Source organism: Chroicocephalus ridibundus, chromosome Z (genome assembly GCF_963924245.1).
Source record: "Chroicocephalus ridibundus chromosome Z, bChrRid1.1, whole genome shotgun sequence".
NCBI classification, from domain to species: domain Eukaryota; kingdom Metazoa; phylum Chordata; class Aves; order Charadriiformes; family Laridae; genus Chroicocephalus; species Chroicocephalus ridibundus.
The window spans coordinates 54,378,819-54,393,640 of record NC_086316.1 but is presented as its reverse complement, the minus strand read 5'-3'; the positions used below and the strand labels follow the sequence as shown (position 1 = coordinate 54,393,640).

Below are 14,822 nucleotides of genomic sequence, written 5' to 3'. Positions count from 1 at the left end.
AGAAACCTTCTGCTGGCAATAGTGGCCTTGTAAATATTCAGGATCTGTCTGAGTAATTGAAGAAAACAGGGATGAAAGGAAAGACTGGAGTATAAGAAAAAGACACATTCCTGGGTCATAGGTCTTGGGAGAAAGGAGGAAGATCTCAAAAGCATAAGCATATTATCCTTCACAGCCTTGAACAGAAGCCAGAATCATTTAGTCTTTATATTCTGCTGCTGCCAACAAATCTCTGAGAAATACAGGAGTAAATACATGTACACATCTATTGTTGATCATTCTGGAGGATGACAACTTACTGTTGTTGTCATTTACTTTATTTGTTCAAGGAATGGAGGTCAAGGAATGGAGGACCTAATCAGAGACTCCAGTCATCTTGAGGAAGTTCTTTGACCACCACAATTTCCAATAACAAATTTGATTATGGAAGATAACAATTTGTTTGGATTAACAAATTCATTAAAGTTGCATTCTATTTTTTCCCTCACCACTGGAACACTGACATCCTAGGTGTTATTTAGTGAAAACCCTTCACGTTAATGTACAGTTGTCAATATAATAACATTTTTCTGGCAAACAACAGCAAGTGCTAATTGGGTCATCAGTATCAAAAATTATCTTTCAAGATGGAATAAATAGTAGTAACAAGCAAAGACCAGAACAATCAGTTTAAGAACATCCAGATTTTTGTGTGACACCAACATATTAGCAGAACTTAAATAGAAAAAAAGAGACAGGTTGGTGTGGAAACCCAAGGTCAGAATCTACTTTCTTGAACAGCTCTATAGCCTATGGACAGAAAATATCTTGCAACTTTTATGTTGTTAGGTTTGCTATAGCTAGTGGGTGTGCCAATAGAAAGATGACTTGCAATTCTATAATTTTGACAGTTAAAAGATATTCCTACAAAGTAAATGAAGTGTGATTCTTGCATATGCTAGCTTCATCCTAAGAGTATAACAGCAATGAAATCACAATTGCATGGTCTGTACACTTGATAGCAACAAGATTCTGCACCTTGAAAACAGCTCTGGTTGCAAACAAAGGTAACAAGATAGGCACTGTTAACACGGAGTAATAGAAAGTCTGCATTTAGAGAGCTCATCAAGAAAACAGAACAGCCAAAATGAGAAAGCAATAAAATTTATGACTACATCAATATTAAAAATACGAAAATTCTACAATGGTTTAAATGTAGACTGGGATTAATGAAATGGTAATGCAAATGCATGAAAAGAATGTGCAAAAGGCAAAAGCAAATCATAAGTGGGAATTAAAGGTCAGTTTATTCATGTTGGGAAAATCAGTTCACCTTCATCCACCCATTTGCCAAAGTTGTGGTTGTTTAAGATACACAGGAAAAGTTTTTTTTCCAGTTTTCGTCTTACACAACTATTTGGAAAATCATGTCAATATTTTAAAGGCAAGCTTGTATCTCAATACACAGTGTATAAACTTTTTGTTTACTTTGTAGTCATCACTTCCTGTCACACATATTTGGAGCTATATTATTTGCATTTTTTTTAAACAAGTGATCTGTATACTGCCAAAGCGTTTCAATTTAGCAGTTTTAAACATTCTAAATTGCAATTATGAATGGTCATAAAATAAAGTAATATATGCATTGTGTTTCTTAGGTGTAAGTCAGTCTTTCCTTTCTGCTTTTTAAGTCATAGCAAGACTCTGCACTCACTCAGAGTTTATGTTTCTCCATAAATTCAGTGACAGTCAAAAGAAGCACTAAGAATTTAAGGTTTTAAAACCAGCATGGTCCACCACCTGTTCTCCAAGAATTGGAATGGCTCTGTATTTAGAAAGCTTTACTTTCTGTGATTTTTCTACAGTAAAGCAAATGAAAACTTCCCAATAATTTTCTCAGGTCTCCTATATCCAGAGGGATCACCATGTCTGACAAAATTTTGGTTTTAAGAGAAGGCTATGACCCTGACTTTTCTTTCCAGGTGTCAATGGTGTATTGTTAGGTTTCATCTGCTCCAAACCTTGCCATGTCGTAAGCAAGTTTTTATTTATAATTCACTGTTAGCTGTTTATTTCAAGCTAGTGGAACTTTCCTTATTTTCCAGGGAAAAAAATCCAGTTACTGAGGCCTGTTATTTTTAAATTGAAATGGAAGTTAAAACACTTTCTGATTTCATAAGAAGAATTCATCTACTAGGGATTTCTTTATTACATTACTGGCTGCTAGCTGTATATAATGATATATGTACTGAAATAAATCTTTCCTGTACTTATACCATGTTCTTATAATAAAAAGTTCAGGCTCAAGAACTGTAAAAAAGTTTTAAAGCTTTAGGAGCATTAAGAAAACATTTTAAAAATTATAATATATCTTCTCTTTCATGGACAGTTCGTCAAATTTCTAGAGCCTAAAGTGAAGTAAGGCTTTTTAAGGAAACTTTTATATGTATAATGTCAAAAAAAATCTTAAATAAATAAAGACACCTTCATTTTTCAAAAGAAAAATTTACCTGGGAAGACTGCCTTACGTGTTCCCTGTGAATAGTTGGAATGGTGAGGATGTGACCCAGCAAGTTCCCCCTTCAGTACACTAGTTGGCAATACACTAACTCAGAAAAAAGTGAAAAAAACCTCCAAAACCCCAACAACCTCCCCCCCATAAAATCATTACATGAAGACTCTATCAATAAGATATGCTTTTAAAAGTGTCCTGTGATTCCTAACTTCTTGTGATATTTTCTGAGAAAATTACTTGACATACTGCTAACAGAAACTGTGCCCATATATCTGCAGGGACTTTATGTTTCAGGTACAGCGCTATTTCCACCTGTGCAAATACCAATAAAATTAATTTCAGAATTGAAAGGTCATGTCTGATTTGTCATGTGTGTTCTGTAGACTCATGACATATGCCCAAGGCATTATGAGCAAAAGTTAAGCTTGAAAACAAAGAAAAAATAGTGAGGTAGAAAACTGTGAGTTTCTAAAAATACAGCAAAATTTGACTTCCTAAGTCAGAACATATTCCCATTTGTCAGATCTATTCAAGTATCACTTGGCTCTGTCCATTTTTCCAAAGTCGAACAGTTTTTATTCCTGGGGGGGAGGAAATTTCTTCCTTTATGAGCTCAGGCTAACAAAGAGAATTTTTACTTATTCTTCCATATTGTCATTTAATAGTGTCTTAGTTCAAGGACAGATAATCTCTGACACTTCACTTTTCTATGATCTACTTACTGTTAAATTTTTATGTGCTTAGGGGAAAATTACATGTTAGGATGATCCTAACCACTTCCATATATATGTGTGTATGCATGTGTGTCTTTTGTTTTTTATATATATTTATATTTTGTAAATTTATTTTATATACATTATATCTAGTGTATATATCTGTGTGTGTATGTGTGATGTATGGTCTCTTCAGGATTCTGTGATGAATCATTACATTGACAAGATGATACATTTTTTTAAAAATCTCTTAACAACTCTGTAAATAGACACATTGACATGCATTTCAGTTGCCAACTATGTAGTCAACTGATGAGTTACATGCAGATGTGGTTTGCAATATTTTCAAACTGCAAATGTGTTTGTAATGAGACTGCTTGTGTTAATGAGAAATGCAAGACAAGATCTATATTTTAGAATATTTTTAGTTTACTCTGAATTATAGAGTGTCTATAAGCAGTGGTTATCACTTCTTCCTAAAGATACTTGTAAAAATAATACCATGAGGGGAACAGAAGGCACAGGAGTCTAGTCTGATTGGTGCACTTAATAGTTTAAAAGATTAAATTAAAAAAAAGTCAAAGTGGCTCTGATTTACAGAAGTAGTTCAATAACTTGTATAGGATTCTTAATGCTATGACATTGAAAACATAAATGTGTAAGACATTCCAGCATTTGAGAAATCTGTTCTATAAAACAAAATAAAAATGAAAGCATGGGTTCAACCATGAAGCAGCTATCCAGAAGTACAATATTAACAAATTTAACCACTATATTTTACTAATATTTGTCCTTTGGAGGAGGGAGTTTTTGCAGATTAAGTTTTCTGAATATAAGAATTGTCACAAAACCCCCCAAACAAAGTGTCTTGTGTTTTGGTATTTATAAGGATCAGTGAGTGCACACAGGGTAGAGCCAAAATGTATCAAAATAACCTAGCTGTCTCTTGCTACATTTATTAAGTTCAAATTGTTTTTGTGATACAGTCACAATAGTCTGAATTTCAGTCTTAACATTTGCCAATGGACCAGAAAGCTCATACTAAGTTTGTATTCCCTGTCAGGTAAACAAGTGTCTGTGGAAAAGAACATTTAAAGAAGACAAATATATTGTGAGGGTAAGAGACTGGTTTTGACTACCTATTTCACTATATAAATGTGCATACTGGCAAAACATAGCATATTATTTAAACTTTTGGGGATGCAGAGTTAACAAAAAAGGGAAAAAGAATTTTTATAACAGTCTTTATCAGAATAATGGAAGGAATTAAGTTAATATGCTCAGATGCTGCAGAGAAAAAATGCTTTGAAAGAGAAGTACTGACAAGTGCCCTTTTTAATTACCTAAAGACACATTTAAACCACATTAAAAAAAATTTGATTAGTTTCTAAATATAACCAGTTATTTAGTAACAATTCTTGACAAATAATATCCAAAATGTACAAGATACAATACAAGAAAGCACTCCTAAGGTAGTTCTGTTAATTCTGTGCATTGGCTTTGATGCGATATGTGGTTAATATTTGCTGCCCCCTGTAGTTTACCTTGACATAGTTTCCATAAAATCGTCTGAGGTGACTAAAATATAGAAACTCAAAATATAAACCAAGGATCCTGAACTTTTCTCTTGATTATCCTTTAGTTATTTCTTATTTCTGTGATCATGTCTAAACTGTTGTTGTGTTGAGAATTGGGATGATTCTCAATGAAGTTTTTATTCAAATGTTATTTGATAGATTAAAATGAACTGATATTTTAAAGTACATGGATCATATTTTAGACATGACTCTTCTAAAATAAATATGATTTCCTTTAAAGAGGCAAACCAGACAAATATTTAATAACTTGCTTTGTAAACAGTGACAGCATATAAACTTCAACATACTCCTTATGGTTCCTTGATGTCTATTTTTGGGAAAAAATATTAAAAGTGGTAGTTTGGAAATTTAGCAGGCATCTAAGACACTTGCTGAGTTTAAAATGGCCCTGTCACTGACTAATGAGATATCACACTGCGCCCCAAAATTTAAAAACTGGACTGCACAGTTATCAACATCTTCCTAGTGTTGAAGGACAGATTAAAACAGCCTAGCAACAGGTCACATGAGAAGAGACGATGGCTGTGAGGTATAGCTCAGTTTTTTTTAACCCAGTAATGCTAGAACCAGACTTCCTAGAGATTTTACGAGGCTACTAAACAAGGGATGTATATACTTATTTTTGTTTTAGTTTAGAAGAAGAAAATTCTGAGTTCTGGAGACTAGAACTTAAAAAGGTTTGCAGCACATTATTTTGTTAACTGCAGGCTATCATGTCTTGTAAAAGAAGCTTTTATAGGTAATAGTCACAAAGAATTACATCCAAGTTCAAAAACTGTGTTCAATGAGTTCAAACTCAAAGCCTCCCAACCAGTGAACGTGAATTTATCTCATTTACAAATGACAAATAATGGAGTTAAAAAGCAAAGTGGGAGCAGATATGAAAAAATGGCCAGAGGTGTCAGCCTCTGACACGGATCAGGACACAATAGCAAATCTAGTCTGGTTCAGAAAAGTCTTGGTACAGATAGAATTACCTTGAAGTTGTACTTGACCTTCAGCAAAGATAGTCATGCCATGCTTAAGTAAAAATCAGCAGGTGAGGAAAGACCTAGGCAATTGAAAATTGGTCTGTGCTCACACAGTTCATCAATCCCAAGTGCTAGGCCTGAATAGTTCTGAGACAGAGCAATGCATGGGGATTTTTTTGCTTTAATAGACAAAGACACAAACTTAAATTCTTAAACCTAAATTCTTAAATTCTTAAACTTAAATTCTTAAACTTAAATTAAATTCACAAACCAAAACATTTGGTTTATATAGGTGTACACTTGTTAGCGTATGTACCTGAGGTAGAAATTTGTCTTCAAAAACAAATTAAGAAAACAAAGTAGAAGGAAGGAAGAGGTAGTGGAAAGCAAAAAGAGGGAAAAATACCATATAAATGTCTGTATTTCAAATAGAATTTCAAGAACTTAAGGGTTAGCACACATGGTAGTGAAACATGCTCCCTTCACTTCCTGTGCATGCTTGCCTGAAACTGCTATTGCCAGTTTATTGTTTAACATGTCTGTGATATATTAAAAACTAATTGCAAACCCAAATTTTTGATATACACTGGAAAAGACTAATAAAGTTAAAGATGACACTAATTTAAATTAGCAGAACTGTTACTGCATCATATTGCTTATGCATAACCAATTTATCAATCCATAAACCTGAACTTCAGAAAAAGGTAATTTTGATAATTTGTTCTCACCTACTGTGTTATAGAAGATATAGAAATTCTCTCCCCCAAGTCCTGCCTCATGCCATTGCACTGCATTAGCAAAAACATGTCTTTTGGAAAAGCATCTAATCTTTATTTAAAAACCTGTGGTATGGGGAATCCAAAATATACCGAGAGAAGTCATTGTAGTGTCTGAGTATCCTTGATCCTTAAAATTGGTCTGTTATTTCTCATGTCAATTTTTTTTTTGTGGCTTTGAGACGGTAGAATTTGACACCTGTCACTATCAAAAGTCTTCACGGACATACTTAAGAACTATTGAGGAATCAGTTTTTAGTTCCCTCTGTTTAAACTACACAGATTGAGCTCTTTAATCCCTGACAATAAAACAAGCTTCCCCAATCCTTTTGATTTTTCTAAGGAATATGTTAAAAATACCACGCCTATTTACACTGAGCATATGGTATCTATTTCGTAACAGGTTTTGTTTCCACCATTCTGCATGTGTCATTATTTACAACATTCCTCTACCATAACCGGTGCTTTCGTCAAAGCCCTGTGGTGAGGTACAGAAGTCTCAGTGAATTGTAAACTCAATTTTTATGTTAAAGACCATTATCATATGTAAAAGTAGCTTTCTTAATATAGCATGATGTCATTCATTTAGGGCTGTTGTCATGATGCTTTCCTAGAAACAAATGCTAGGTGGTCCACTGGAGTGCTGGGAATCTCTGGTTTAGCAGTGAAAAATTTATTTTTCTATACCTCTTCTTTGAAAGTTATTAAAATGCTTAAGACTGACCATAAGAAACACTATCTGCAGAATTTGGTAAGAATGGATTTTATTTGGCTTAGATGGGGGAAAAGAGAAACTTCAATTTTAAATAATTATTTTTTTATACAATGTTTCCAAGAAGTTTCTTAAAATGAAAAAAATAGGAATTTTTAAGTCCTTTGAGAGTAGTTCAGGACCTGAGGGATTAATGGGCAAAAGGCAGAGGAGGCAGACAAATACTGCCATTGTCATCTTAATATACACCACATTCCTTATGGTGACATATATTGCACAGTAGTACACTTGTTTGGAATGATTGGAACAATGCTTTGGGAACTCAGGAATGATTGAAACAATGCTTTGGGAACTCACAAAAAATATGCATATCATAATCATATTTGATCATTCACAGAGCAAATATTTTTAGCTATGCATTTCACTTTTTTGTAGTAAAATACTACAACTAAGATAATGAGCTGACTATGCCTCAAATTAAATAAGGATAAACAGAAAATTAAAGGAGTGAATGCAAGTATATTGCCAATTTTTTCCTATTTTGTAGTCTATCACTGTTATTTCTTTAGATAATCTTAGGAAACTAAACTTAGATTTCCCTTACCTGTCATGCAAATGGTAGCCATGATCCAGTCACTTACTCTTACATTGCACTAACTAAAAAATTTTTTGCGAGAGGAGCAGATCATCTTTCATGCCCAGGGTGCTTCTCAAATAATCCCTATCAAGGTGCTTCGCTGCTATGACATGTAATATACTTGTCATGAATAATTTCTGCATTGTGAAGGAGAAATTTTTATTACTATTACTGAATGCATGTTTATAAATGTATAAGAAGGTATTTGTATTTCATAATGCTTAGGTGTTAAAGAGGGGTAGGTCAAAAAATTAAACTGAAGAATAGAAGACAAGAATCAAGTGGAACCTAGAAACATTTATAAGATATTAAAAAATGATGTGAAAACACATTTGAATTAACTTTCACCTAAAAGAAAAGAAATCACATTGTTCCAAACATATTTTAAGAAATTGATGCTTATTTTTACTAATGGAGTGAAGGGTGGAGATTTCTACAATGTTTTCCTTTCAAAATAACGATACTACCAAACTGTGATATTATTTACTTCCTCAGTGAACTATAGGTTCCACAATACTTGACAAAGGGAGGAGGTGTAACATGACAGCATTAGATAAATATTTTTCAGATTTAAAAAAAATATTTAAGTTTTACAACATTCATCTTTAAAGGGAGAGAATATTAACGATGCAAGAAACAAATAAGTCAGTGAGTGAGTCACTCAAGAATATTCCTTTCACAGAAAAAATGGGAAACAAATGGTGGTTAGCTGCTAAATGCTTATTTATACAGTGCAATGTCTGTGTATTTTTACAAAGGAAAGACAGTCATTGGCTTGAGGAATTATTTTTTGCATGAAATATCTTTTTCCCTGACTAACTTTGTTTTTAAGTAAGGGAAAAAGCCACATATAAAAAATAAATGTTTTACTTATCATAATTACCATAATATAATTAATATAATATAATATAATATAATATAATATAATATAATATAATATAATATAATATAATATAATATAATATAATATAATATAATATAATATAATATAATATAATATAATTAATATAATATAATATAATTAATATAATATAATAGGTCAATGGATTCACCTTCAGAAAATGTCATAACTGATTAATAATGTCTGTTAAAAAAAATCTTAACCATAATAAATGACAGTGTAGTGACCATTTTGTGAGATTCAGTGCTAACAGTACTGAGCACATATCTAGTTTTCTTTGACAGTATTGGCCAGTTTTTCCTCAAGATTCTTCTAGATCATAGATCAGCACTTCTAATAACAGTTTTCTGATACAAGTTTGGAAATGGGAGTGACAGTGAGCAGTCTTGACTTTCAGTATCGAGCTGATGACAAAAGATAATAAAAATACACTGAAAGAACTTGACCTTCCCCTCCTTCTCTATTAAGTCTTGGAAACATCAAAGAATAGTAATAAAATCATGTTTTTTATAAAATATAATAACAACAATAGTAGTAATATACTATAATTAGTTTTAGATTTAAAATTCCATTGATTAACATTTTTTAAAAATAGTATTTTTCATTATGCTTATCATTATTTACAATGATTTTTAGCTCTCTGTTGCAATTAAACAGATTAAGTAACTGGAAGACTAGGTTTGTAATTTTCAGCTCATCTTTTCAGAATTGAAAAAAAAATTAAACATGATATGGCTTTAGGAAATTGCTAAATAGGTAAAAATTACCTACATTTGGCAAATTTTATGCAGTGGGGATGACATGCAAAAGGGAAAATGGAAATTGCAGAGGAGCAGAGGGTATATCTGGGCACAGAAAAGGGAAGATGTTGGAGTTATGTAGTCATATTAGAAGAAAGGTCTTATTAAAATATGTTCACAGATGTTCTGGAGAAAAAAAGCCCACCTATAAATACTTGTCTATTTACACTGTTTTCTTGTTCTTCCTTCTTCTTGAGTTTGTTTCTAATATATATATATATATATATATAAATAACTTAGATCCTTAAAAGGAATATGCAGACATTCAAGAAAGTGAAGAAATCTTCCTGCAGGTCAAAACCAGAGGTGATAATTTAGATGTTATGCATACTTAGGAAATCTACATTTCCTAATGGCTACATGCCATGATGCATAGCATAAGTGTCTTCAAACCCTGTCTAACTGGGAACACTCAGAAAAATCAGGTGAAGTTGTGAGGATAGATCTGGATAATTAAAGTGTGTTAGATCCTGTGTGAATACTCTCATTCAGAAGTTAAGCAATTTTAGAATGCTACAGCTTAATTCTTGTTCAAGGACCACTGAGAACATCAAAACAGAGGTTTAATGTGCTTTAATTAAGCATCTTAGCCTTTGCCGCTTTTAGTAAACTTGTCTTCACTTTTCCAAGTGTTCCTGGTAAAAAAAGTCGTTCAACTACCAGCTCTATAATTTTTTCAAAAACACAGAGTATTTGTAACTTCTTGAAAGATCTACCTCATATAATGAAGGCATTTATGAAATATCTACAATTCTGTTTAAAAAAGTTTTACGGCTGAAGAAGCTTACAAATGTGAACTGAATGCACATCAGGAGGCAATTACAGAAATCCATAATCTGTTACTTTAATTAATTTAATGATTTTTTCAAGCAATCTAATTGTTTTTGGTGGGCTAGATTAATCTTTGATGATAGCCTTGGTTATCTTCTTCATCTTTTGCATTACAGGAACACTTTGGCAGCTAGATCTGGGACTTTTAGGAGCTTTTTACCCAGAATATACAGTTTAGATTTTTCTCTGCAATAGTACAGTTGAGGTGTACCCATTAGTGTCCATTATTATCTACATTAAATTTTGTGACACACAGAAATCCTGTCTAATACCACATCTTTAAATTATAGTGACCTAATATTTTACCTATTTCATAATTAGAGAAAGAGAGAGAAAGAGAAAAACCCCAAATGTTTACCGAGCACATGCTTGTATTTCTAACATAGAATTACAGAATTGTTTATTTTGGAAAAGACCTTTAATATCATTGAGTCCAACCATTAACCTAACACTGACAAGTCCACCACTAATCCGTGTCCCTAGGTGCCACATCTACATCTCTTTTAAATACCTCCAGGGATAGTGACTCATCCACTTCCCTGGGCAGCTTGTTCCAACGCTTGACAACCCTTTCAGTTAAAATTTTTTTCATAATATCCAATCTAAACCTCCCTTACTGCAACCCAAGGCCATTTCCTCACATCTTATCATTTGTTACTTGGGAGAAGGGACTGACCCCCACCTCGCTACAACCTCCTTTGAGGTAATTGTAGAGAGTGATAAGGTCATCAGGTCTCTCCTCAGCCTTCTTTTTTCCAAGCTAAACAACCCCAGTTCTCTGAACTGCTCCTCATAAAAGTTTTGCTCTAGACCCCTCACCAGCTTCACTGCTCTTCTCTGGACACGATCCAGTACCTCAATGTCTTTCTTGTAGTGAGGGGCCCAAAACTGAACACAGTATTTGAGGTGCAGGCTCACCAGTGCCAAGTACTGTGGGACAATCACTTCCCTCGTCCTGCTGGCCACACTTTCTGATATAGGCCAGGATGCTTTGGCCTTTTTGGCCACCTGGGCACGCTGTTGGCTCATATTCAGCTGACTGTTGGTAGCCGGTGGCAACTGGCGGACCAGCACCCCGAGGTCCTTTTCTGCTGAGCAGCTTTCCAGCCACTCTTCCCCAATCCTGTGGCGCTGCATGGGGTTGTTGTGACCCAAGTGTGGGACCCGGCACTTGGCCTTGTTGAACCTCATGCCATTGGCCTCAGACCATCAATCCAGCCTGTCCAGATCCCTCTGCAGAGCCAACCTACCCTCAAGCAGATCGACACTCCCACCCAACTGGGTGTCATCTACAAACTTACTGGGGTTTGAAAATTTAATAATTTCCTTCCTCTCTCTATTAAGCATAATTTCTTCAAGACATTTAGACAACCTCAGTAGATATTTTGGAATTTCTGGTATGTTTTTAATGTAATGCTCATTCCTTGTTATTCTTAAAAGAAGTGGAATATTGCTGTTACTTATTTTAAGAGAAAACCGGTGTTATCCAAATAGATTTCACTTTATTATAGACAGGTAGAATATTAGATGGTGATGCAACATAAACCACCTCAGAATGACAACTGCTTCATGATAAAGCAGGGGGAAACCAGGAAATTGAAAAACTTATTCATATGTTTTACTTTGTTTGTTCCTTAAAATTCTGTACAGCTGTGATCAGTCTGACCAAGCTTAATGCTGCAGCAAACAACACACAATGCCACAGCCACTGCACACTACTAACTATAGGTTTTCCTCTGTGCCGTGGGCAGGGTTTCTCATTTCATACATCATTTGCAACTTGCTGCAATGATTCTGCGAAGTCATTGCCTATCTCACTAATGCAAACTTTGGAAGAAGTAGCATCTTTCCCTGCTCTTGTTTTGAACAACTATTGCACTAGACATCACAGCAGTTTCCTGTTGCTTTCTGCTTACATTAAAACACCGCTATAATTATACCAGCTAAATTGTACCAGCAGCACTTAACATTCTATTCTTGAGTGTCAGTGTTAAGAAGGTTAAATCTGTCAGGAAAGCTTTGTCTCTCAGGTGCTATAGGCTACTACTCCTTATTTTATCTGCCTAAAGATATCCAACAGAGTGCAAAACCTACATCCCGAGAGGAAGCTCTGGAGTGTAGCCAAATCTGTCAGATTTTTTTTATGTTTCTGACATGCCATTCAACAAAAATCAGTGTGAGTTATTCTGACTTTCCCCACTCAGCACCAGCAGTATAATAGCTTAATGATAGCATGAGACTCAGGGCACAGACCTGAGACAGGCAATCACAGCAATATCTCATTTTCACCATGGTCTCCATCCACCGAAACATTTTGAGCACTAAAACTAAAGCTAGGTTAAAATGAGTAAACCAATACTGCCAGCCAACACAAAGCATTACTGGAACTCACCTTTGTGTGGAGCAGAGTTGAACAGGCTTTGATACTGCTAATTTCACTGGACTAAATCCATATAATCATCTTTGGATACAGCTGAAAGTGTAAATTAAGTTTAGGTAAGGACTGAGCACTGACGATACACTTAAATGTAACCTAAGATTTACATTTCCTAGAATCAAATGTGTGAGTAAGGTTAATGGCTTAAGATACAGGTCTTATATATTGTGGAAAAGGGACCCCAACACCACATGAATTTCGTAATTGTTATTTTAATTTACTTTTTGTCTTCTGTGGTTTGTGATTGCTCAATATATGCCTAAGACAGGCCATGTCTGTTATTGCCCAATTAAAAGAAAAATTCAATCTTATGACAGTTTGTCTTTCATTAATAATACAGTACATTTTAAAATGCACTATTGAAACATACTATTGATTCAGTTCCTCTTTGTATTGTCAGGAATATACTGGGCCAAACTGAAAAATACTCTTTACAACACCTCAGTTACTGTTTTGTCAGTCTAAGTGATCAAGTAAAAAGCACCACTAACACACTAAGGACTCGGATACATCTGTTATACTTTTAATCTTTACTTAGTTTCAGAGAGAATGTGGCAAAGTGTGGATATCTTGTTTTAATTACTCTTTGTTTAGTTTGTTGGTGTTTGGTTTTTGGGTGTTTTTTTTTTTCAGATTCTCTCAAAAATGAAAGCTTTGTTTTCCTTTGAAACATACTTGACATTCAGCCATTTTACTTTCTCTGAAGCTAAAGATTTTTGAGAGATGTGGAAAGATGAAACCACCTCCAAATATATGTTCTGGTTTCTTCAACTCAATAGGCTGCAAAGCAGATGCCTACTTTGCTTTTGGCTTCTGTAGAAAATTGGGACCATGCAAGCCCCATACTTTCCTTTCCTTTTCACTGTTAGCATCACTGATTTTGTTTTACTGTTTCTGTTTGCCACAATGTACCTTCTTATAGCTCAGCAGATGAAGGATGTGGTGGGTCATTTTAAGCAGCCTCCTCACTGCATGATTACAGTGCAGCAGCATATACTGAGCCCCTTAAAGCAAAAGAACACTCCTCTCTCCTCTATTTCTTTTCCTGTGTCAGGGATCAAAGAGCAGCACAGATCAAAGGCAGTGGAGCACTGTAAGTGCGGACGCACAATAGGACCATTATTAAGCACTCTGAAAAGCATAGTTACTACCAGGAGAACACACCAGTATTAGTCAGAAAAAAATAGCTGAGGGGAGATAAATAAAGTAAAATCTCTCTAACATATGTGAGATCCCAGAAATACCCCTGAATGACCATTCTCAATAACCCTGGAGGCTACATAATATTAAATGATTATCACTTACGTAACCATTACCTCAGGTTTCACTGACCTTGACAGCAATGCAGTAATCACATCTTTGAATGTCACTGAAGATTTTTTACAGTGTAATGCGACAGGCAGACAGAACATGCAGAAATTTTTCTACTCACTATTCATAGATATATATGGATTGTATAAGCCTATTACAAAAGAAATCCATCCCATGTCAAACTTCATTTTTTATGAAGTTTTCTGACAATACCGCAGATTCTTACAGTATGCTGTTATTAGATTTAAGTATGAATATCCTTCCTACATTTCCCACTCAGCTAAGTTTCTCTGATCTTTTCTGCTGCACTGAAAGAGCTTGAGCCATGGTGACTGCTTAGGAGCATCCATATTTGGCATGACTAAATCTAAAAAAAAATTCATAAGTTCACTGACATTACAGAGCTGTAGTTAGACCTCTGTAGTCAATGTAAAGAGTTGGGTGACTGCAAAAAGAGCTTGGCAGAAAATTCTGAGGGAGTAAATTTCCAAGATCAGGAAGTTCAGTTCACTCACACCTGATTTAGCGACTCAGATCCATAAGCAGTCTCACATAACATGAAGTACTGCGCTTGAACCAATGTGCTCTGTACTTTGGCTTGCTTATGGCCAGCTGTTTGCAATGTGCTTCTTTGTACTTCT

At 34.5% G+C, this 14,822-nt stretch overlaps 1 protein-coding gene across 48 annotated transcripts in view; it reads right to left on the bottom strand.

Moving 5' to 3' along the window:
• The window catches only part of PTPRD (protein tyrosine phosphatase receptor type D), a 1,281,778-nt gene that overhangs the window by 386,529 nt on the left and 880,427 nt on the right, over positions 1-14,822 (bottom strand). Inside the window, exon 10 of one of the 48 annotated variants that reach the window (XM_063321195.1) lies at positions 12,826-12,906. The exons of the other annotated variants lie outside the window; for them this stretch is intronic. The gene's annotated coding sequence lies outside the window, so the exon portion shown is untranslated. The remainder of the gene's footprint in view (positions 1-12,825; positions 12,907-14,822) is intronic. 48 annotated transcript variants of the gene reach the window in all.